Below are 26346 nucleotides of genomic sequence, written 5' to 3'. Positions count from 1 at the left end.
CTGAGTGCAATCAATTTCATCTCCATCATGATCTGAAACCTGACAAATCTGCTGCATCTCTACATCAATATCTAAGGATAAAACATGGTTTTCACAGGTAAACTCTTGCTGCTCTTCATGCTGTGCTTCATGGAATGTTATACCTTCTCCTTGGTGCTGAACAACATTGTTATGAAGAGCCTCTAAAATTTCTTCATCTGTAAATTCATCATCACCATAACAATCCTCCAAGTACTGAATAAGATTTAAAGAATGCCTACAGCAATCTTTGAGCAGCAACAAAGAAGGATAATATTCTTTATACATTTCACAGAACACATCATGGAAATCAGCAAGAGAAGATAATAAACCATTTTCCAAACTTTTATACCAAGACCATGCTTCTCCTTCTAAAGTGGCCATAAACATCCTCATGAGACAATCTTCAGGGAAATGAACCTTAAGACTGTGTACATGCATGTGAAACCTAACCAAATGGAGAGCAGCATCATCCTTCTTTTCATCTTTGAATATTGGAAGATCATCTAACCAATCAACCTTTGGCATAGGATTTGGAAAACCAGGAATATGAGACCGATTCATAGGAGCATACCTGGCACTCATTCTTGCAGTGGAATCCATCTTGAAACTTCATCAAGCTACTGATCTTCTAGCAGTGGAGTCACCTTCTAATTTATTCTTTGATGTGTGGAGTCGCCAAGGTAGTTTTGCAGCCTTGAAAATCATTTGAACTCCTGCTACCTTCAGAAATTCAATCTTAAGCTCCCGGCAGACGCACCAAAATGTTATCACAAAATCACTACTGAGGGCTGCAACCAAGCAAGATTTCATGTAACTCTTTCAACCTAGCTTTAGATCAAAGCTTAGCCTCTTTGATCAGAGAGGGCTCTCTCACAAACTCTTGATAAAAATCATTCACTACAATAGATGGCTAACTCTTTATTCATTCATGAAAGCAAAAGCTGGTTGGAAACATATCAAACTGGTTCTCATTGGGCTATGGAGTCTCATACACTAAGTAAACAAGAAAAACATAATCATTTCATAGAAGTCAAGGCTCTTTGCATTAAGTGTCAAACATACTCCATCAAAACCACAGCTTGCCAAACACACAGGAAGTCAGAGCATAAGATTATGAATTCTGAGTGATTGTGTTACAACAAGGCTGTAAAAGAACATAAAATATAAAATACCATCCTTATATTTGACCACAATAATCCATCGAGAATCTTGAGAAGAAATCAATACTGTTTTACTATTACTGTCACAAGTCTTACAATGGCCCAAAACAACTCTGTTTTTTCTATGAAATGTCCAACCCTTTCTACATTCTAATCTGGTCCATATATAGGCAAGCAAACTAAATCACCTCGAGCTTCCTCCTCCAGCATGAGGGGAGCCTCCAAGATGGCTATTCACTATCCCTATCTATTGCATAACTAATTTATTAATTACATAATGGCTAAACTGAAATTACAAATAGTTTTCATTTAATCAAAATCCACAATCTTTGCTCCTCGTAGCATGATGCTTTTCTAGCTCTTGACACATGTCCTTTTGCTGCTTGAGTTGAGAAGGCTAAGCTACAGATACAATGAATACTGATTTTGGATACTTGAAAGCGCTGATGGCTCATTAATTGAACAAAAGATGTGCTCCTATTTTAACGGTCTCTGTTTCCCATTTTCCTTCATCATATAAGTTCCACGCTCCAAACTCTTTAAACCTTTAATGACAACACATAATAACCATATGCCATATGATCTGGATGCTTCATGGACCAAACAGGTGTACCAACCGAACATGCTGGTAACCCCACCAATACCCTAGTAGCTCGGTCATAAAGTGCCTTTGAGAAAACTTTATGAAAATAAACAAAATATTTTATTTTCCCTTCAAGACCTACACCTGTCACTGTTTGAGCTGTTATGAAATCCATGTATAATCTCCCTTCTGTGTTTGAGACCTTCTTTTACCATTAGCTGACCTCATCATCAAAATTCATTGTTTTTTCACAAAACAGCATTCTACAGCAGTTTCGTAGCGCGCTACGAAACTGCTATAGATGTCAAAACAGAACCTATGTATCTTTGAAGCATTTTCTGCTTAGATTCATGATCTCTTCAGACATTTGTACAGCTATTAGGAACCTAAATAGTTTTAAGAAGATGAAACTTGCTTCTGTCATTACATATCACAGCAAACTTGATTAGCATCAAACCAATAAAAAGCTTCATAAATCCCAACTGGAACGTAAAATCACTGTAGTATTCCTTGTTGTCTTCAAATCTTCAAATGAAGTGGTCTTTTTCAAAGTACAGATCTTAAAGTTGGAAGAATTCAACACTTGGACATTAATCTCCTCAGGATTATCAGACCAAACTATCTCACCCTTCTGTACCAATTTGACTGGGTCTACATATATCAACTTCAGCTTGTCTGTCAGAATCAGCTACATCTTTTTGTTGTACAGTTTCCGAATTTTCTTAACCAATGAAACCATCACAATGAACTCCCCTGGATCTAGAAATTTCTCCCATTTAGAGTCAAAAGCATCGATAGTAGAAAATTTAGCCTTGTGCTCCTTATTCTCTACTGCCACTGATGATGAGGCCAACTCTTTCTCTTTGGGAGGTGCTTCATCATTAGTAGAACCACATCCAGCATGTGAAAGAAGCCACCCAGCATCTTCAGCTTCATCTTCCTTGTCAACAGTTAATGGTGGGGCTAACTTTGGAGCCAGCATACCCCTAACATTATCCCAGTCAACTCCCTTGAAGAAAGGATGGCTCTTGAGAGAAGCATACCCTTCAGGGCCAGAAGCCAATCTTTTAGATGGGTCCATATCCAGCAAACAATCAATAAGGTGCCGTGCTTCAGAAGAAAAATATTCAGGAAATTTGAAATCTCTATCCATGATCCTTTGGAATGTGAGCCACTCACTGCCATCTTTAAAGGGTGATATGTCAGACAGCATCTGATACAAAGTGCAACCCAGTGCCCATAGATCGTTTCCAATTGTTGGAGGTGCATGCTTAAGGACCTCTGGCGGAACATAGGCAGCTGTACCAACAAATGTGCAGGCCTTCTCGTTTGACGTAGTCGGAATAATTGAAATTGAGGTGTTTTCCATTGGTTTTACACTGCCAAAATCTGCTAGTTTCACATGTCCATCTGCAGTAAGAAGTATATTCTCTTTACATCTCGGTGTATCAGTCCTACTTTGTGAAGGTACTCAAGGACATCCACAATCTCTGCAATATAGAAACGTACTTCATCCTCTGAAATACGAGATTTCTTAACAGCACGATTTGAATCCCATCCCAGGATAGGAAGCAACATTCCATGACAGTACTATGAAGATTGCAAACATGTTACAGATTGCAGATTGGTTAGCAAACAAATTTGTGAAGATGACACCCTCTCAATCAAGGAATAAGAAAGATGAAAGTTCTAAATCATATCCTAGCACGGTGACCTTCCATTCCATAAGTTGAAGTTATTCCTTCATAAATGTTGTACCTTCCCAACTTATTCCCAAGCATACCAGTGAATATGGCAGCTCAATGCAGAAATAGGGGAATGGTACAACGGCAATGGATTTCCCCGAGACCTGTCATTCCAATTAAATGTGGCTTCATGGCTTCAACAATTTAACCATGCAAACTCTAGCCTTCTGTTCCCTTGGGAGCGTTTGGGTTCCTGCTCACTGACCAACGATCCAAATCTTTATTGTAAATGTCAGAAGCATTTCCACTGCAAACCCACCATGTGGTAGCCAATCTACAAGATCAAAATTCACAACTTCTGCACGATTCAATCCACAATTGAAACCCCCAAAAACGAGCTTTATTTTTCCATATCTGAAAGAACTCTAATCATAGGCGTTTCACAAGATCGAAGGACCTTAACAAAAACCCTCTGATCTGATTAACTTCCACAGAATGGAATGTACAACGCACACCTGAGCAACACCACGACAGCAGCGATTTTATGATACTCTCTTATCTGTCAAATATTCATCAATATTAACAGTTTGCCCGAAAGACGGATTCTGGAAAACCCTGAACTAATCCTTGCAAACTATAAAAGCGCCATTCTATCTCTCCTCCAAATCCAACCTTCCTTCTGTGTTTATTCAATGCGCACTCATCTTTTAACGACATCAGTCAATATCATTCCAGCCTTTATGCCACATCTCTATCCCAGTGTCACTAGCCATGGCGGCCTTGTGGCAATTAAATCTTTATAAAACTACTTGAGACTTGGCATTAATCGCTGCATTTCATAAGAGCACCTTCATGTCTTCAATATGTACATTAATAATGAACCAACGTGCTTAATAATACTCACGACATTTTCATTTATATCAGTCATTTTAAAAGCCCGTGTGCCTTGGAAAAACGACTGCAATGCATTTCGCATAAGCCAAGTAGTTACAATAGCTCCAGAACATTTTTATTTCAGAGAATAATACCAAGAAGGAGGTGCTGTGCATCCCAGTCTAAGAAAACGTGATCCCCTGCAGAAATAAACATAACGCTGCCTATTTGTAACACTGGCTGTAATTTCGTATATTCTGCATGCAGCATAGAATCTACAGGAGTAGAACGACCAATATGAAGAAGAACCCTCAATACAGCCTTGGATGCATTGGGGTTGTCATGCCTCAACTCCCATAACAGCTTCGGAAACAAATTGACCAATTCCCTTTGAAACACTAGAAGAAGACTATCTCGTACATCATGAAAAAACATGTTTTCAATTGAAGAGAGGTATGAGAGCCTCATTGTCGAACTTGAGTTACACTCTGCAAATGCTTGTGTAAAAGCCTTCAATAGCCTTTCTTTAATCTCCAAAGCGATCTCACAAATACCAGTATTTAAGGTGACAAATCGTTCTTCAACCTTATGTGAACACTGAAGTGATGGACTAAGAGGAAACAAAATAAGCAACCGGTGTATTAGGAAAGGCAGCAAAGCCTTGAACCACTAAACAGAATAAGCAACCGGTGTATTAGGAAAAGCAGCAAAGCCTTGAGCCACTTCTCCATTACCACCTTGATTTGTATTGCTGATGTAGTTCCAGTTGATAATTCACTTGAATCATACGCTTCCATCCTTCTCATGCATTAATACCAACACCTGCATGGCGCTTACCTACCTTAGAGGTCACCTATGACAGAAAAATCAATCATCCTCAGATTGAAACGCCGAAGTATTCTTATCTTTATCCTTGAACATGGTGTGAACATGAACTTTATCATAAATATTTTTCCAATCTTTCAATCCATTGTGGCGCCCTGTTTTGTGAAAGAGGTTACAGATTGTGAAAAGACAATTCCAAATGTCAAACACTCTATGATTTATGGAATTTAATAGATTCTTTGTCTGGAGGATTCAACACAAAATATCTTGCAAATCTCCCACATTAGTATGTACATTCTTCACAATCACCCATGAGCCAGAATTCAGAGATAACTCCCTTAATGTACTTGATGCCAATCCCACAATAGCTGCACCATCATAGGGTGTCTCCTTGAATATACTATCCCTGCTCTCATCAACATTCCTGGAGGGAAGTAGAACTCTGTACAATAAGCATGCTAGGATTCGGGCCTCCACTGAAAACTCGAACCAATTCCCAATTTCGTAGCACGCTACGAAACCACTCAAACAGGTAGCGCTGCGAAACTGCTAAAAAGAATTCTGGCGCTGCGAAACTGCTCTGACTTTAAGCTAGACTAAAAAATTTTGACAACAGCATTTTCAGTGATAACAGCGCCAATGGCTGTATCTGAGGCATTAGATGATATCTAGAATGGTAAATCTCAGTTTGGTCCTCAAAGGACTAGGGCTGTCGATACGAGCTTCTTTAGATCCTTGAAAGCACGGTCACATTTTTCTATCCAAAGAAAATCAACGTTACCAGTTAGTGCATATAAAGGTGCAGCAATGTGCGAATAATGTTCTATAAATCGTCTATAATAACCAGAAAATCCAAGAAAGCTGCGTACCTCTGTTTGAGTAGTAGGAGTGGGAATAAGCAAAAGTATTTGAATTTTGGCCGGGTCTACCTGAATGCCGGCTGCTGAAACATAGTGTCCTAGGATAAGTCCTTCGGTCATCATCATGTAGCATTTTTCGTGGCTTAAGCAAAGCCTGGTAGCAATGCAGCGCTGTAGGACTTTTTCTAGGGTGTCTAGTGCTGGATCAAAATCATCTCCATATGGTGTAAAATCATCCATATATACTTCAAGTCCATCATTTATTAAATCTGCAAAAATGCTAAGGATAGCCCTTTGGAATGTGGCAGGAGCATTACATAGGCCAAAGGGTAGAACTCGATAGGCAAATGTTCCCCAAGGACAAGTAAAAGTAGTTTTGTCCTGGTCTTTAGGGGCAATCTGAATCTGATTGTATCCACTGAAGCCATCCAGGAAAGAAAAGAATTTCTTTCATGCTAAATTATCTAATACTTGGTCTATGAATGGGAGAGGAAAATGATCTTTTTGTGTTGATTTATTTAGTTCCTTGTAATCCACACAAATTCTCCATTTTCCATTCTTTTTTGGTACCACCACAAGCAGAGAGACCCATTTACTATCAGAAATAGGATAGATAAAATTGACATCTAAAAGTTTCTGAAGTTCAACTTTTACCACATCCTTTAGATGAGGATTAAGTCTTCTTTGCGGCTGACGAACAGGTCTGGCATCTTTTTCTATATAAATGTGGTGTGTACATAATTGGGGATCAATTCCTTTCATATCAAGGTAATCCCATGCAAATTCTTCTTGATATTTTGTTAACAGATGGATGAGCTTCGTTTCTTGTTCAGGTGTGAGATTGGCATTGATGTTTAAAGTTTTTCCCGGTTCAATTTCCACAATTTTACTATTTGTAACAGAAGTAACGGGTATCGTTTGGTCATGTGTATCTTTCAGAGGATCTTCTTCTAATTCATTATCAAATGCTGCTTCTATCATGTGACACTGTGCGCGGGATCTAGATTCAGTTTGACTGATAAAATTATTAATGGCATCATCTTCTGTTTGATCTTTAAAATCAAGTGCCTCTTGTATAGTCAATGGAGATCTAATGTTATCAGTAAGGTATGATACAGGGTGTTTATTAGTTTTGATTACTGTGACACTTGGCTGCGCTGGAGGATATAAAACTAAATTTTTGATATTCGGTCCTCTGGTTATAGTCATATTTCCCTGCCGGCAGCCAATGTAAGCATCGGCAGTGGCGAGCCAAGGTCTACCTAGAATTAGCGGGTGTCCATCAAGTCGGGTTTTTGGATTGATTATCAGGAAATTGGTTGGATATTCCCAGGAGTCTACAAAGACCATGACATCATGTAGAGTACCCTCTGGTCTCACCACAGATCGGTCAGCTAATTCTAATAGAGTAGAAGTGGGTTCTACAGCTGTAATGCCAAGCTTTTGGCAAGTAGCGGTTGTTAAAATATTAATTGCAGCTCCTAGATCAACTAAGGCATTAGACAGAGTCTAACCATAAATTTGAACAATTACAATTGGATTTCCTGGGTCTTCATATTTAATAGGTGTTTCTTTCCCGGACAGTAAATCAGATAAAGTACCGGCTACTTGGACCCTTGGATTAGTTGTTGTATTCCTCCTCGGTTTCTTGATGCACAATTCTTTGATAGTTTTTGCATATATAGGAATGTCTTGAATGGCTTGGAGGAATGGGATTTTTATGTACAGATTTTGTAATTCTCCCAGAATGTCAAAGTCGGGATATTGTATGGGTCGAGGTATGACTAATCGTTCTGGGAATGGAGGAGAGGATGTGGTTGCTTGATTATAAGTCTGCTGCTTGTTTACATCCTCTTGTTGTGACTGTTGTTCTCTAGGTAACTGATCTTCAATATGAACTGTTTTATCTCCCTCAGTTCCAATTATACGTCCAGATCTTAACTGAAGATCATTGCACTCCCTCAGGTCGGGTCCTATTTCTGGTGATTCGATGATTTGGAGAGATTGGACCGGTCTGTTATTTGGATTGGGATTGGGTTGAGCTGGGAGTTGCGGTCTCAGATTAGACTGGGGATTTTGTTGTAAGGCTGGCAGAGTAGGTTGAGGGAGCGGAATAGTTCCTACTGGCTGGTGCATCGGTCTTTGCCAGTTTGTCTGCCAGGGTGAACTTTGTGAAGTAGGGGGAGTCCATTGTGGAGGATATGGGCCATTTTGCCAATATGGTGGAGTGTAAGGAAAATTCGGCCAACCAGATTGGCTTGTCTGATTCAGCCATGGGTTTGAAGAAGGAAACGATTGTGGTGACCAGTTTGAAAATGGGGGTTGAGATTGATTTTGCCACATACCATATTGTTGAGCATTATACTGTGGAGGCTGAAAAGAAGAGGTTGGGTCTGGAAACATACCAGATTGTCTCGGCTGCCACTGGCGACGCTGGTTGATCAAGTACACTGATTCTGGTTCTTCTTCCGCTTCCTTATATACCGCTTTCAATCCAGGAAGTGAGGGGCAGCTCTCTGTAAGGTGATCTTTTGTACAGATGGCGCATGTTTGAACTGTATCCAATGGACATTCTTTGTGGCTATGTTTTTTCCTGCATCGGGGACAGAAGATTGCCAAATTTTGTTCTGCCTCCATCTGCTTCTGTTTAGCCTGCACAATATCAAGTTGTGTAGTTAGTGTCCCCAGAATATCAGTTTTAAAATTTTCTAATAAATTTCCAATTTCTACACGTGTTACTCCTTCTGTTGATACTTTGTTATCTCTTGCAAACCGATCATATTCTGCCGGTTTTATTCTTGTGTTGCCTCTCAAACTCCTGATACATAAGTCAATGATGTCAGCAAAATTCTCTTGATAAATATCCCCTTTTCCCATGATGTTTAATGTTTCTATCCATTGTTCCTTCATGCCCCTTATCAATGCAGTTTTTAATACATTATCAGGTAAAGGTAGTGATGCATAAGGGGATCTTTGTAGATTGTACTGAAAGCGTTCCACATATTCCTCTAATGTCTCATTCGGTTTGGCTGTCATTTGAAATATTTTGTCTTTTAATTCTCTGGACCTACAATAATCCTGATATTTCTTTAGGAAGGATTCTTTCATTTGATCCCAATTGTTGATAACCCCACCACCTAGTCCCATGAACCATCTTAAAGCAGCCCCTTTTAATGTAGAGGGAAATAGTTTCAATTTCTGGGGATCGGTGGTGTAATCATATCCCCTGCATAACACATCGAATTCGAATAAAAATGCATCCGGATCTTCTGATGTGAGACCGTGAAATGTAGGGATATGATGAAGAGGGATAGCTTTCATGGGCACATTTGCTGCAGAATCCACTATAGGATATTGTAATGTAGAGGTTTGAGCATTTGGCTGGTTCTGAGCCATAGGATCAAATATATGCCAATAACCTTCTGGGATATCTAGGAGGGTATTCCTAGGTTGAGAGGGAACGGTTTTGACAGGGGTAGTTTTAATAGCACTTCCTTTATTTGGGATAATGAGAATACCTGATGTCTGAGGAGATTGGATTCCTTCAACAATGATTTTTGCAGCACTCCCCTTATCCGGGCTATTTAATGGCTGATTTGTTTCAATAGGAGATTTTGGTTCCTCGGTTTCCCCTGTTTCTCCTTCTCCTTCACAAAAGTTGCTGAAATTCCCTTCCTGCAATAGTTCTGGAGTAGAATTTTCAATTTCTTGAAAGTCCTGCTCTTCAGTTTGACTATGCACCTCAGCAAAGGCTACAGATGGTGATCCTGTGGCCTGAAGGGAACTAGTAGGCTATTTAGAAATGATTTTCCTAGGGCCTACTGATGGCTGAGATTCTATTTTCTTATAGATTTCGTCTATGAAGGTCGTTCGGCCAAGGGTCACCGGCCCCTTAGCTTTTTCGGGTTTGGATGGAGGTTTGATATTCTTTTCTGTTTTTTTCTGCTTAGTCATGCACTCAAATGAACTACTATTCAAACAAAGCAAAAACAAATCTATTAGGAAAGCGGACAGTGGAGCAGGGCTTTTACATGCTCCGCACGCAGGTTCTTGCCTTCCATTTTTAATATCCAACTCTTCCCTAGCAGGTTCGTACACTACTCTGAAAAAAACAAATGGCTACACTCTTTCCTCGGCAACAGCGCCAAAATGTAGAGCTATAAAAAGGGTCTCTTTCACCTCTAATTATCTCACATTAATATGTCAATCCGGGAGCGTTTGGTTATTACAAAGAGTGACTCAATCCGAGGCTATTTGTCAGAGTAATGCTAGTAGTACAGCGTTCTTACAAAAATACAAGAGTAAATGGATGCTTGCCTATAACTAAGTTACTTCAAATGACTAAAGCACACACTCTTAAAACTAGGCAACTGATCAGTCAAGGGTTCGGTGACGATAACCCATCCCTTTGGAAACTGACGGAAAGGAAATAAAAGCAAGGAAAATCACACATTCAGAAAACCAGGTAACTTACCAGTCAAGGGTTCGGCAGCAATAGCCCATCCCTTTGGAAACTGATGGAAAGGAAATTAGAGCATGGATCACGGGTCTGGGAGCGAGGCAGTGAATGCCGAGGCTCACTACAGCCTTGGATCGTCTCTCACACCAAAATAACAAATGCAAGTAAATGGAATGGCAAGTAGCAAAATGGAACAGCAAATAAAGAATTGAACGACAAATTTGGAATGGAACATCAATAATAAAATGGAACAGCAAATAAACAACTAAGTCTCGCGAGTCATAACCAAACTTAATCTATTAACCCAAATGCACTCTTCACAATCAAATATCAATCTCTCACTCTTAAGGCAAATCAAGCAGAACTCACTAATGGAACAGCACTAACTATTGATAAATTATGGAACAGCACCAATAGATCATACACACGTAACACGCTGGAATAGTAATCTGATCAATCTTAATTTAACAGCATTATTCCAGAATACAACTTCGAATGAATCTATGACGTAAATGTTCAGTACAAGAGCTATGTAACGAGACAGTAATAATATTCAGCCAAGACTAATAATCATTCAATCAACTCTAAAAGGATCAGTAATATAATGCAGAGTCAATACACAATTCTATCTGTAAAAACCTTAATGGATTAATCTTAACAGAGCATGTAATGGTGATTCATAAAGCATATCAGATTACCAGATAACAATGATAAGCAAACCATGCAGAAATCAAATTGTAGTGGTACAGAAGCAAGTGTCCTCTGGGGTCGGGCCCTTAGCCTCAAGGGTACACCACTTTGAGTCAATCCAGATGCAGAGATACGGTAATCACCAAGTTTATATTAACGCATAAGACAAAAGTACAATGAACCAGTTCTCAACGAGACTCGATGATCAAAGTTGATCTTTTACAAAAAATTACATAAAAGTATATATGTTCCCCTTAGGTTAACAGTGTTGTCCCTTTATATAAAGGTGATAGCAGAGATGTCTAAGTAACAAGATAAATAAAGCAACGATCCTTCAGGATCAAAGATCCTGAGTGATTTGCCAAACTATCAATCCTTAATCTTTTCTTTTCTTTTCCGCCGAGCTGGTGTCTTCTCCTCCTTTTCTGGGACGATTTGCTTTGATCTGCTTAGCCTTGTTTGCATTCGGTTTCCCTTCAAAGGGACAGCAGTTATCTCGTCTTTATCTTTTCCTTTGGAACGACAACTCTTCATTTTCACCCTTTCCTGCACAGAAGAATAACAATTATCAGTGATTAAGTCTTGCATATTAATTCACATGTTTTGTTATAATTCTTTATTGTTTTCCAGATTCATGATGCAAAAAGGTTTACAAGTTCTACTGAAAAGCTATTGAAATGATCATCAAAAGCATACCTTTTTGGTACTCCACAATTGCCATCCCTACGAATGTGTTTAAGGGTGACTGCTCTGTGAGTTGACAACCATTGTTCAATATGCTCTAATAATTCTGCCAATCTCCAACTGCTGCCAACTTTGTATGATGGAGTCCCCTGTAGAATCTGATTAACCATGTTGATAAGAATCTGAGAATCCCCTTCAATTATAAGTGCAAAGAAACCATGGAGTTGAGCAAGGAGAAGCCCTTGCCATATCCCTTCTAATTTGGCTGAATTATTTGTATCCCAACCAATTGAGCCCATGAAAGTTAGAAGAGGAATGTCGTTGTGATTTTTGAAGACACCTCCATATCTTGCTTTGCCTGGATTACCTTTAGATGCTCCGTTGAAGTTAAGTTGTATCATATGTTGGGGTGGAGGAATCCATCTGTCTGGTGTCTTTCCTTGTGGTGAAGTTTTACCCTGATTTACTTGCATCTGGTTCCACTGAAGATTCTGGTTTGCCCATATATTCTATCCCTGTGGAATGCAGGGAAAGTCTTCTTCATACCAAGTTTGTTGCATTAAAGTTTCTCGCAGGTTTTGACATATATTATTCCATAGGACTTCTAAAGGGGAGGAATGTCCTTAAAGATTCGACTATTTCTTTCTTTCCAGACTGTCCACATGAGGAAACCTGGTATAAGTTTCCATAGATCATTTAACAGTTTGCTTTTGTATGGACTTATTGCCCAAGTGCGTATAGTGTTGGTGATATCCTCCTTAATTCATCCATCTTTTTGGCATCTGAAGCTAACTTTTTCCTAAAGTCAGTGTTATCACTCAAGCTTTTCCCAAAAGTTGTGAGAAAGAGAATACTGCCGAGGTAACCACAGACCAATCCTTTAGATACAGAATCTAGCCAATCTATATCCAGAGAGGGCTCTCTCTTTTTTATTTAGCTTTGGTTTTTAAAGGTATTAGGCTAGTTATGAAGTTCAAGGGTTTTGTTTTGGGTTTGGGTGGTGAGATTCAGTAGAAAAGAGAGGTAAAACTGAGTAGTTCAGTCCATTGGGCATGATGGAGTCAAAGAAGATGGCTTTCTGGACTTGGTTTCTTAACAGAGGATTGCTTCACAGAGCAAGGTAGTCAAACAGGGAACAAATAAAGGATTGAAAAACAGATGGAATGGCCTCAAATGGGTGAAGGACAGTTAAGAATCCTTCAGCATATTGAAAGAGGGAAAATGGATGATTACTGAAAAATAACAGTTAAGAATTCTTTAACAAATAATCAACATGAAAGAATCAGGAAATTAAGAGTTCACTGTTTATTCTAATTCTGAAGAAAACACAGAGAATAATAAAGACTGAATACAGAGTGCAATCAAGCAAATTCTGAAATTAACCTTTTTCTTTATCATTCAGATTATGAAACACAGTTGATATAATAAACTCAAAAAACTGTAAAACACAATATAGAGGGGACTTATTGATCCAGAGTTTGATTCAGGAATTCTGTGACAAGTCCTCTGCGTCAATTCTTCATTCAGTAGGCTAGACAACAGATGTTTCCAACAGCTTTTTTATTCCAAAAGTTCAGTGTTATAGCAGAGTCTAGGAAATCCACACGTCACAGACCACCCCAAAACTCTAATGGAGGGGGTATTTATACAACAAAATATGTACAACCTATCTCTCATAACAGCTATGAGATAATATCTACTTTTAACCTAAAATAGTTTATAAGTAAAAATAGAAGCGGCTAGAGAAAGATGACTGATGTTGTGTTGGAGGCAGGATTTTAGGGTTCGGCCTGCAGCTGTCTTCTGTAGTAGCTCTGTGCCAACTGCCTATCTTAACTATGTATCAATTCTGATGTGATTTTCTTCAATGTTGTCCTGATACTCTTTAACTCTGCTCTGACAGTATTTATTGTTGATCTGCTTTGCCTTTAATTTTTCTCTGATACTCTTTGACTTATTTTGTGATTTACCTTTAATGCTGATCTGATAAAACTACTAACGTGTCCTCAGATCATCTTTCCTCTGGCAACTTGCATCTTTTGAAGGTCTACTGGTTAAGGTAGTAAATATCCTTGTTCATTCCTTTATTTCTTTTTCCGCGAGCCTGAATGTCCCTTGGCGCTGGTTCGAACTGTATTAAAAGGAAGAAAACTGTAAAAGGGCAACTTGGTTGAGGCTGCAAGCTCGTTGCTGGAGCTTTTCTAGTCGGAGGCGGTCTGAAACTAGAAAATTTGATTTCAACTGATTTTACACCTGGAGCGCTTGGGGTGCTATATGCAGAAAAACATAACAAAAATGACCTTTTTCCCTTTTATTGAACAAAAGTGAAATTTTGGCAGGAATTTTGAATTGAAGGACGGATGATGTAAGCGGAAGTACAGGGTAGATGACGTGGCAGTGACGTGGTGGGTGATGTCAACAAAGGACAGTTGACGTTAGCGGATGACGTCAGCAAGAGGATGGTGGTAAGTGGTTTGGCCCGCACCACTTTTGGGGCTGGGCGGTTTCGGGCAGGGAGGGAGCGATCACAGCGGGAGCGCAACGTGTGTCCTTGGTACGGCGGCAAAACCACCGACCGATCATGTGTTAACCATTGGCGATGAGGGGGGTCACAAAATGGATGCAGTCCGTCGGATGGTCAAGGGTTGATCGGACGGCAGACGCACTGCGAAGATGGAGGAGAGTTAATTGCTGTGGGCCCAACCTATTAAAGCATGTTTTAATCATATCAGGGCTGTTTTTATTGGTTGGCAGGGTTGGATGGTTATTAATTAACCGGAGGTTAATTAATCCTTTATGCGCGTGGGGAGAAAGGTTATTAATAAATTTTGAATAAATCTATTAATCCCTGACAAACATGTATATGGTTATATTTCAACCGGGGGCGGGAATATTAATATTTCGGGGTTTTCAACATATATTTACATAATACGGGGAAGGGTGATAAAGCGAGATTTAAATAATATAAATTAAAGTTAATATGAATTTTGAAGTGGAAAGCGCTAAGTTATATGGTTAAAAACTTAGGCTAAAAGGGAAAAGTGGTTTTATATGAGAAATATGGCTATTCTCCTAAGTAAAATGGGGTTTTACTTAGGCAATTGATGAAATGGAAAGAGTGTTTTTTAGGGATATTAAGCAGATCTTAATATCTTTGGGGAAGTTAGTGAATGATTTTTTAGGGAAAAGTATGAAGGGGAGTTAGTTATGTAATCTGCCTCGCTTGAGCTGCATCAAAAAATATCTGCCATGGCACTTTTGATAAAGATAAGATTAACACATTTTTTAGAGACAAAATCAATCACAAGTATGTTTCTGCAACACCATCTTCCTACCTTGCCTACTTTTCCTAACATTTTTTCTTCTTTTTACTTGGGTGCACTTGGACTAGCAAACCCTTTTCAACTTTTCTTTTCTTTTCATGGTAATCCTACCTAAGTCTGCACTTATTACATCCAAGGGTTCAGATTAAACTGTTGAGCTCCTTTGCTTCTCTACCTATCTACTTATCTACCAAGTTTAAACAGTTTGGTCAGATTTTTATTCTCTATCTCTAAAACAAGAAATTCAAACATGAACTAGCCAAGATTATGTTGTTTGCCCATTCATCAATTGTGGCAAAAGTTTAGCAAGCTGCACACTATATTTTATTTTTAGAAAATGGAAAAGTAGTGGCATTTTGGACTTGCACACTTTCCCGGTCATTCTTTGATTGGGGTTCATTTTTTCACTTTTTTTTTATCATTTTATTCGTTTTACCCTTTGATTTTTATTTTAGGGTATACCCTCTTTACATTTTTTAAATTTTTTGATTCTTTGATAATATGGAAAACCTTTGCAACAAGAAAATGAATGAACATATTACAGAGCTCAATAAGTCAATCATGAAATATGACACCTATTGGTATAGGAGTATAACAGTTAGTTTGCCAAGGGGAAGGAGTTAATGAGATGCTCAGTAGTTTCTTCTTCCTACTTGCAGCTGGGACACATAAAAGGCCCGTGAAAGATTCTTTTCTGAAGGTTGTCCCAAGTGAAGATTTTATTTTGGCAAAGCAACCAGAGGAAGGTGGATATTTTTGGCCATATGGAGGGGGCCGATACTTTGTTCCATATAGGGTCCTTGATTATATGATTTCTTATAATTATATTATAAGCCTCTTGTGAAGTGAAGGTTCCTCTTGCCTCGTAACCCCATCTAATTATATCCTTCTGGTCAGAGTAGCGTATTTTCCTATTTGAAAGCTCTGTTTCCATATTTTCCTTGATGAGCTGCATACCTTGCCTGATGATGTGGTCCGAGCTTATCCATTGCCTGTATCCTTTGGTGTGAGTGGGACTCAAGTGTTGATTTACCTTGACCATTGGTTGCCCTTCCTAGTCCTATATTTGGTGGGGTTTGATCAGGTCCTTTAGTTTGGGTCTTTGCTACAAAGAATCTTCCCAGAACCTCGCATTATTACCATTCCTAATTTCCCAGAAGCTGTGTTGTTGAATTAAATCCTTATGTTGTTTAGTTGCATTCCAGATTAGGGAACCTAGTCCAACTTCTGTGAGTCGAATTAAGTTGTCTACTAGTCGATTATTGGCATATTTCGCTGTCCAAAGAATAGCACAGGGAGTATACAGTTCTGAGATCCACTTCCACTAGATGCGTGTGCCCATGACCACATTATTCTGTTGAGGATCATGTAGCTAGTACCTCCGGAGCTTTTCGGAAGGCATACTGTATCCCATTTTACCAATGCCCATTTTCACTTTTGTTCCATGTTTCCCCACATATAGGCTCTTTGAAGATGTTTGATATCCTTGAGAACCCACCTGGGCACTGCTAGAATTGAAAAAAGATAGAGCGGCATGGATTGTAGCACAACTTTGATTAAGACTAGATGGCTTGCCATGTTGAGGGCTTTGAAAGTCCGAGAAGAGAGATGGATTTCCAATTTTTCCAAGAGCAGTTACCAAGATGAGTGCTTTAAAGCAGTATCTGTCATAGGAGCACCCAGGTATTTGGAGGGGAGAGCCGCTATCGTAAAACCCAGGATCCTAGCAATTGAGGATTGGGTTATAGCAAGGGTATGAAAGAAAAAGATTTGGGATTTAGCCTTGTTAATGCAAGCTCCAGAGGCATCCGAAAATTCAGTCAAAATGGAATTAACTTTGAGGGATTCTTGAACCAAGGGATGGGAAAATAGCATGTTATCATTCACCAATTGTTGTTGGGTGAAAGCAGGGGTGTTAGGAAAGGAGAGACCTCTCAATTTCTGGGAATGAATAGCTTCTTTGATGCTTCGTCCAAGCCCTTCCACCATTATGATGAATAGAAAGGGGGAGAGGGGATCACCTTGTCAGATTCCTCTGGAGGGGTGAAAGGGGGTGGAAGGGTTCCCATTGACCAGAATGGAGAAGAAGGTAGACGTTATAAGACTCATGACCCATCTGTCCCAAGGGGGGGTGAAGACAAAGGCTATCAACATTTTTTGAATATACTTCCAGCTTAAACTATCAAAAGCTTTAGAGAGATCGATTTTTAGGAGAATACCTACTTTTTTGAATTGATTTAAAGAGTGAATGATCTCATGAGTGAAAATGATGCCATTTGTGATTTGCCTTCCTTCCACATAGCCTAATTTCTTTGGCAATATAAGTAATGGAAGCAAGGGTTTTAGTCGTGAAGCAATAACTTTGGAGATGATTTTGTATATGACATTACATAAAGCAATAGGCCAGAATTTTTCCAGTTGGGGATAAGGGCAATAAAGGTTGAGTTCAATGAGGGAAGCAACCATCTATTAGTCCTGGATTCCTCAACTACTTGCTAGACCTCCTCCTTGATTAAATCCCGGAAGGTTTGGAAGAAATTGGACGTGAAGCCATCTAGGCCAGGCGCTTTTCCTACTTTGAGTTTTCGCATGGTTGTCTCCACTTCCTGTAAAGATATTGGCCTGAGGAGGAGCTGAATGTGTTCCTCCATTATGATCTTTGGGACATTCTTGGTAATTTTCTCTATAGCTGGTAGTCGATCTATCTGAGGTTCTTGGTGTACCTGCTAAAAATGAGTAAGGAGCTCTTGTTCTACATCCTCATGTTTTTCCAACCGTTCCCCTTACCGATTTTGGATGTAAGTGATGTTGTTATGCATTCTTCTCTAGATAGTAGTGCAATGAAAGAACTTTGTGTTTCTTTCACCCTCTTTAAACTCTTGACTTTTGTTTCCAAAGTATTTCTTCTTGCTTTGCTCTTTCTGATATTTGCATTTGTAGGTGTTTTTCCTACTCTGTGAGGACTTTAGATCTTCCTTCTGCGATGATTCTCTGTTGTAGTTTTTTCATTTCTTGATTGAGAGTGATTTGTGCTTGGAAGATATTGCCAAAGGTAAGTTGATTCCATTATTTGATGTTATTCTTGAGACTTTTGAGTTTTTGTTGGAATTGATACATTTTTGTGCCCTCTGGAGGTTTGAAATTTTTCCAAACCGCATTAATCAGGTTGTGAAAGTCTGGATGTGTCAACCAGAAAGCTTCAAAGTGAAAGGGCCTGTGTGTATTGTTTCTCGGCCTTTGCCATTGAAGTGCAATAGGCCAATGATCTGAGCCTGAGAGTGGTAATATTGAAGCCAAGAAGTCCCCTCCAAGATGGATTGCATTGTCAGATAGTAGGAATCATTCCAATTGAGAGGCGATTTGATGTGAACCTACTCATTTGTTATTCCATGCGAAGATTCCATTGTTTAATGAAATATCTATGAGCCAGTTGTATTGGATGAATTTTTTGAAGTGAATGCTTTCATTGTCCAGCTTGGCCTTGCCCCCTCTTTTTTCTTCCAATTTTGTTATCATATTAAAATCTCCTCATGTAATCTAGAGTGGATGAGTTCTTTCAGAGTTGATCAAAGCTAAAGTATTCAGTATGTCTATCTTGTTTATCGCTTCCTGGGGGAAGTAGACATTGGTTAGGTGACCATGCACATTTGTCCCTGTAATATGGAAGGTGGCCTGGATGAAATGCTTACTAGCATGAATGTTAGTAAGTGTGATAGTGCATTCATCCCAGATTATTGCTAGTCCTCCTGATGCTCCTGAGGCATCCACTGCAACCGCTTTGCTGCCTGTCCATGCTTTTGCAAGGGTCTGATCCAACATTGTAGAGTTACATTTGGTTTCTTGCAAGAAAAATACTTGAGGTTTCTCCTATTGAAACATGTTTTTTATTAGTCTATATTTCCCAGGGTTGTTGAGCCCTCTGATGTTCTATGAAATGAGCTTCATGATGCACTATTGGGTAGGGGATTGTAATACTTTGTAAGCTTGGAATATCTTCCAGATTCCACCAACATCTCCCCAATGTGGATGCTTCTCTAAAGATCCGTTTTCCTTCCTCTTTTTTTATTTCCTTTAAATATGTTTTTCCCATCCCATTGACTCCCAAGTTGGATGCCTAGAGATCTTTGCTACTGTGCTCTAGAGAGAATGACTTCTAAGTTTTCCAGTCGCTTTTCTGGGATCTTGTTGCATTATTTTTTCTTGCAGGCTTGTTCTAATCCTAGTATGTCTAGATCTCCTATGTCGAAGCTCTCTGGCTCCTCTTCCATGTGTTGGGCCTCTCCTCATTCCACTGTTGTGTCCGCTACAGTTGTGGTTTCCTGTTACACGCTATTAACATCCATGCCCTGAGCATTCCATTTTGGGGATTTACTCGGAGGGGATGATTTAACATCTGTGGATTACACAGACTTTTGGGCCTTCTTAGAGCTTGAGGGAGTGGATTGAGGAGTCATCTTGGGTATTTCTTCAGAATGGCCAGGGTTTTCGAAGTTATTTAGCTCCAGCTAATCAGGGTTTCAAAGCTATTGCTGGTAGATGGCATGGAGGCATTGGCAACAGGTTTTTTAAGGAATGAAGGGGGTTTTTTGTGGCTCTTTTTCCGATTGGTAACTTTGGTAAACCCATTCGAGTCAGGTTTGTCCAGTGTGGGAAAGGTCGAGGTTTTCATATTTGAAATGCAGTCACGAAATAAATGGCCAAAGGCATTTCATTTTCTACATCGGAATGTAACATGCTCATAATCTATTAACTGTATCCATTCGAAATCATCATGATATAGGCTTACCGTGTTCAGGAGAGCTCTGCTAAGGTGCATGTAGACACATATTCGTGCATAGGAGGTGTATCGCCTAAGTTTCTTCTCCTCTGCAATTTTGATGAATTACCCTAAACCGTTCCCAATATCTTGCAGCGAGTCTTCATCCCAGTAATCCAAAGGGAGGGAGTAAAGGTGGATCCATACCGGTGCCTAGCTTAAATCTTCCTTGTCTAGATTGAAACATTCAATCCGGTCTCTCAAATATAGTCCCGCTGCATTGAAAAAGTATGGTACTCCATCCAAAACCTTGTTTCAGTGTTCTATACAGTTGAAGATTGCAATGAAGAAGCCTTTAGGCCCCAACTGCAGAAAAATGTGCCCTTTTAGTTTCCATTGGCTACTATCTAGCCATGCAATGCTTTCTCTATGGGCCAAAAGCCTATAAACTTTCCAATAAATGTGTGATCCTTCATGTACTGGATTTGAGTGTTAATCCAGTGACTTGGGAGCTCAATATTAGGTCTTTAAGCTACTACAGTCTTGCAGGTTGCCGATGTTGCTTTGGGAGCTTCATTCCTGTTAATATTCTCTGGCAATGTTTCAAGATCTATTCCCACATCTTCCTAGTGTTCCTTCCTGACATCTTCTATGTGTAGCAAAATGTTTTTGGCATCAGTGGGGGGAGGCACCATATCCTCCCCCTGGGGGGGTTCCATTGCTAGCATACTATTCCTTGTCATGTAGTGGTTGTCTTTTTACTGGAGAGCGATGGAAGATTGTTGTTGTCTATGCAGGTCTACCATTTACAGGTTTGTTCCAAACCCTAATTGCCCATGGTCCGTCGCTCCAGCTCAATTGTCATGTAGCATCCTCCGAAGCCATACCAAATTAGTTAGCAAAAAAATTTATGTTGTCATACTGTTGCTGCATCTCACATGCTTTTGTATCCAAGCACTATATTTTTGGGTCCTCCTGTAGAGTGGTGAGAAGCTTGAATGATTCTTCCAACATTTTAGTGTTGTCCTTCACTACACTATTGATCTCTTCGATGCCCGTTGTGATGGCACTGGCACGTTGTTCCATTAACTCTCAACGAGTTGAAGGTTGCGCCTTCAACCGAAGCTTTGTTATCTGGAGAATCAGCTCCAGCTGAACCTTTGCGATTCTTCTCATGCCTCACGCATCCCTGCTACTAACCTCTAGATGCACACCTCTACTGGTGCTTTTGATGGGATGGATAGCTCAGGGACCATCTGGTAGGCTTCTTCAATTACCTTTACCATCTGCTTATTCTAAGACATGATGTCGTCGTGCTGCAAGCTCAACTGCTCCATGTTGATCCTTTGTTCACTCAACACCTGCAGCGCGTAGCTCTTCCTAGCCCGCAGTTCTACAGTAATCCCATCCTGCAAAACATAGAGCATCTCCCAAGGGATCACAACCATGTTGATCCCTATTCCTTTCAATGCACTGACCATATGCCTGTCAGCCTCATTTGCTATAACCAGTGCCCCCTCTGGCAACACTATTGTGTTGGTCATACAAGTGTGCAACATTTTCTTGGCTGTGGCTATTCCTACTGCGAGGCTGGTTGAGAGAGTACCAGCCTAAGGAGTGTGCACATGCAACTCCTGAATCTATGTTCAGAAGGCCCCCAACACAATCTGATTCTCCTCCACAAAGTTATGGAGGGCCTCTATGGTGACGTCATGCACTGTCTCTCCTATATCGTACAGATCCATCTCAGTAAGTGTGATTGGGTTGATAGACATCTTAGAAATTTTTACCTTCTTGCACAACCCCACCTGCTCTCTCGGGTAGTGGTGCTACAATTGTATCGACATTGTATATGGGTTCGCACCACCCTCCTCTATCTCTGTCTCCATCTCTTGCTCTTGCTTAGGAGAAGGTGACTTATGGCCCTTGTGCTTCATTTCTACTGCCTTCTGTGTGTCTGTTGTGGCCTTCTATTATTTTGCTACTATTTGTGCAATGTCCCACGCCTCTTGTGCCTTCACTGCTGCTGCCTCTTTTCTTCTCTTTTCCACCAACTCTGCCATGCACAATTTTGCGTCCTTCTTTTTCTACACAGCAGACTTCTTTGCTTCCACCGTGGAGATGTTTGGAGCATGCCATTCCGGTGGCCACATCCCAAGTACGTCGAAGATCACATCATCTGTGGCCATATATGGCAGTTCATTCCACTTCTTTGCAGGGTCCTTGAGTGCCCTAAGGTAGATGTGATGAAATTCCACTTTAAACTCTACAAAACTATGTAGGTTGTTGTAGACAGTGGGTGATAACCATAGCTTGTGGTTAATCCCCATCCTGATGTTCATCTCCATGAACACCTAGAATATTTTACTATTGTGGATGCAGTGCACATCTTTAGTAGCCCACAGAAAAGCGTATTTGGCGGTCTCCGGAAGATCCCTCGCAATTGTGGGGAATTGGTTGTCCCTAGGAAATTCGCGAGCCACCAACACTATGGATAGCAGGAGCCATGCATAGTGGAAGGTTTTCCCCTATTCCTATGCCTCGCGTAAATTCTCCAGGACCTCCTTGCATATATATTTGGACCAGTTAAACTGGACCCCCTCTCTGCGCTTCTCAGCAAGTGCAACTACCGGTGCGGACACCTCATCCGCGTGGCACTTCTACATGACCTTACCCACCAGTATCTGAGTCGCAACTCTGATTGCCTTGTTTTTAATATTGGATATCACGTAACTCCTCTTTTTCTTCTCCAACTTATATTTCTTTTTCATGGCCTCTGCGATGGCCAAATCACTGCTTTTACCCTCTGAAATGTCTTAGGGGTCTTCTCCTTCACATGGGAGTTGGGTAATTCGATGGATCAGGTGGTCCGTGATGGGGACGGGCTCCTACAGCCACAAACACCCATCATGCACCAGGCAGAGAAGTTTCCCGATGACAAAGATAGTCACTGGGGCACGATGGTAATGTGGCCCGGCTCCATCTCTATAACTCCCACCATGGTGTGTTTCTTTGCCTTCATGAGGTGCGCGGTTGCAAGTGAGAGAACTTCTCGTGGTGAGTAGGATCCCGGTCTTTGAACTTTAAACTAGGTACCCTTCCCAAGTGCACTCCTTCGAAAATGATATCATCAGGTAACAACGGAGTCTACAGATGCCTTTTACTATTGTCCAGGTCCTTGGGCACCTTTGCCTTCCCCTTCCACGGAGGGACATATACGGGCAGCTTGGTTAGAGAGACTGAGCCGTCAGTTTCTTCCTCCATGCCCTCATCCTCCTCCTCTCCTATTATGACATCCTCAAGGTTTTCTTCCTCCTCATCAGTTTCTAGGTTAACCGCTTTCCCTTTTTCCTTCATTGTTAATTTAGTTCATAGCGGGTTTCGAGGGGACACACGCACCGGAATCATGGGCTGTTTATCTTTCTTTAGTCTCGGCATGCGTGGTGATTTAGGGATTTCCTCAACAATCCCAGCACTCTCAGGGGAATATTCTATGGTCATGGCCTATGTGGCTTCTTCGATGGTCATTTCTGTGATTTCCTTGGCTTCTTCAGATGCTGCCATCTTGTTTGTCCAGAAATATCTTAATTGTTCAATCAGGTGCTCAAACAATGCTCTCCATAGGGCAAACATATCTCGGTTCAGAATACTCAGGGCACTTAATAGCTCAGTTCTCAAATGACCAAGTGTTGTGTGCTGGGCAGTCCTTTGTAATTTATAGCACCTTTTGAATTTGAATTCGACCGTTCCCTCAAATTTGGTCCATTAATGCTCCCTTGGTGGTAGATTTTCCCAAATCTTGCCCATAAAACTCACTGTAAATGCCTGCCGCCCACTTCATTTGGTCTGAAACAAAGCATCACATCATGAGTAGTGACTATAACGGTCACTTTCTAGCCAACCCGCGTGGTAGTGCAACTACCCTTGAATTGTCACGGACCTTGTGACACTTCGCTCCCATGCGCAGTCCTGACAGTGCGCAAATCTTAGGTAGACTAGTTTATTGTCCCATGCCTCCTTCCAACTACCTGGAGCACTAATATTGTGCTTCATACGGCTAATCAGGTGGTCGTCCCACCTATATAGGGTTTTGCATGATCATCAACTACTTTTTCTGGGAAAACTTCACCTTTTGACTCTACTACCTACATTGCACACTTTACCATTTGCATCATGTCACCATCTGTGATCTTCTTAGTAACATATGACCAAATTCACAGTACCAAACTGATTAGTTCGTGACAGTAGTCTCCAAATTTGTCACTGTAGTTGTGTGTATCCCATTTTATCCCCACCATCCTTTTATCAAGAAAATCCCTTTTCATTCCTTCCTCTAGCTTCTTGACTTCCTCTTCCACCCCTGGCACTTTTCTTTCTCAACCAGACTCTTTCATTCATGAGATGTCAGAGCCTAAGATAACCTTGCTAAATCTCTTCATTAGGTCCCAAGCACTCTTCTGCAATCTCTACTAATTGCATGATCCCTTCTTCCAAGGCTTCACGATCCTTTATGTCTGTAGGTGAAGCTATGCGCGGACTAGGCCTTCGATACTCCATCGTAAGTACAACGTTTATTCCACAAACCAGCCTAGAAGGTGTCTGTTCCGTCAGTTTCTTGCACATCATCCTATAGGCCCATAGGACTTTGGATACGCATAGGCCCCAATCATTTTGCGACGTACCACATACCTTATTCAGTGCCATGCATACTTTGTTATAGGCTTTCGCGCAGGTACCATTCTACATGATCATTCTTTTCATACACTTATGTTCCATCTAGAGGAACCTTTTGTATTTCCCCCCCAACACATGCTTATAGACCGTATCTCCCTTTTTGAACCTCATGTGTATCCATGCAAGTTGTTTACCATACGCCTGTACCCCTCTGCACAGGTGCATACATGGACCATCCTATCCACCATATTTATCAGTGAATCATACTCGAGGCTTTCCAAACTATGTGCGCATCATCCTTCTATGTGAATGCCAGTCATCAAAGTTTCCTTTGTGCATACCGCACCATCTCGTAGTCATAGCACATAGTACCCAATTCAAGGCTTCGAAACATTGTTTCTCCTGCACCTATCTCTCAAATTTTTCCAAGAAATAATCTACCTCACCTAATCCATCATAAGTAGGTAAATCTCTCATTTTCGTTGAAACACAGCACATCGACCTTGTCATTATGTTACAGTTCAGCATCGTTACCTCATGTAACCTATTCAACCATCGCTCTATATCCTCATCTGAGTCTTAAGTATAGGAGCTTTCGCTCTCCCATGAAATTTGCCCATCTTCAGTGGGATTTACCCAGTCTTGCTCTCGTGTAGTTATCTTCTAGAATCTAGATGAATTCTAAGTCATCATCGCTTTCATAGTCACACACTAGCTCAGCGTAGTGTGATCCCTCAGCAGGGTCCGAAGGTATCACTACGCACAGAGACTTTCTCAAAAATCATCTTGTGCTTTTTTAGCTTAATCACCCCATTCATGTCAGTGGCCCAATTGATTCCTAAGAGGCGGGGTAGGGATTGTTGTCATCGACAATCTTTATCACCTCAAAGTTGTCTAGCACGCTCTCTCCTTCAATATCCACTATGATTCCCTGCAATTGCCCCAGGGTTATTATCTTTTGTTGGTTTGCCATGTGTAGCTAAATAGGAGACCACTGTAGCATAGGCCTCCCCATGTGCTCCCATGTTTTCTTTGGCAGAAAGTTCACGTTTGATCCTAGATCCAAAATTACTTGATCCATCTCATATTTGCCAATCTATGCAATTAGCCTCATTTCTTTTCCTGTTCTTGCCTTGTGTTTTCCAATCTTCTGGACCACGCACGGGTCTCCTGGCACAGTCCCAACGCATATGTTAATGAGTTCATGTAGTCCCTTTACCACCTTACTATCGTGTAGTAACTTCATACATGTTTCCAAGAACATTGTGAGCATCGATGGGTCCATTTCTGGCTCTGGTCTATCTTTTCTTCCTAAAGTGGAGGCATCAGTGAAGCTCTTCTTAGCTTCCATAAAAGTTTCTCAAGAGCGCTTCAAATCAAATTCTGCTTCCTTTGCTAGAGCTTTGTGAACCCAAGTGCTTTCTTTGGGTTGTTTGCCTGTATCATCTCCTGCCGTAATTCCACTTCTGAGCATGGTATTTACATTAGGTTCTTTCTCGCGTGGCTCAGACCTCGTCATTTGCAGGTTCTGAGTTAGGGTAGGTTGTAACCCTCCTTTGTCACATATCTTGGCTATCAGTGTAGGACAATCCTCCATCTCATGATCAAACAAGGTATAGTAAAAACATGATGGACACGTCAAATTCGTACAATCACAGGCATAATGCCCTGGCCCTCTGCAATTGTAGCATATCAATTGTTCGTGACCTCTCCCAGGTCCTCCTCCACCTCAGCCTCATTTGCGCCCTTGGAA

The 26346-nt window shown here is 40.6% G+C and overlaps 1 pseudogene; it reads right to left on the bottom strand.

The window, feature by feature from the left end:
- Positions 1–2218: 2218 nt before the first annotated feature.
- LOC149259976 (3-phosphoinositide-dependent protein kinase 1-like) overlaps positions 2219–26346 on the bottom strand; it is a 37325-nt pseudogene continuing 13197 nt past the window's right edge.

The sequence above is a fragment of the Pinus tabuliformis genome, chromosome 6, assembly GCF_031772625.1.
Source record: "Pinus tabuliformis cultivar Carrire ecotype Pingquan chromosome 6, CPIR1, whole genome shotgun sequence".
In the NCBI taxonomy this organism is placed as follows: Eukaryota; Viridiplantae; Streptophyta; class Pinopsida; order Pinales; family Pinaceae; genus Pinus; species Pinus tabuliformis.
Note: the sequence above shows the minus strand (reverse complement) of the source record. Positions and strands in the feature narration are given on the sequence as shown.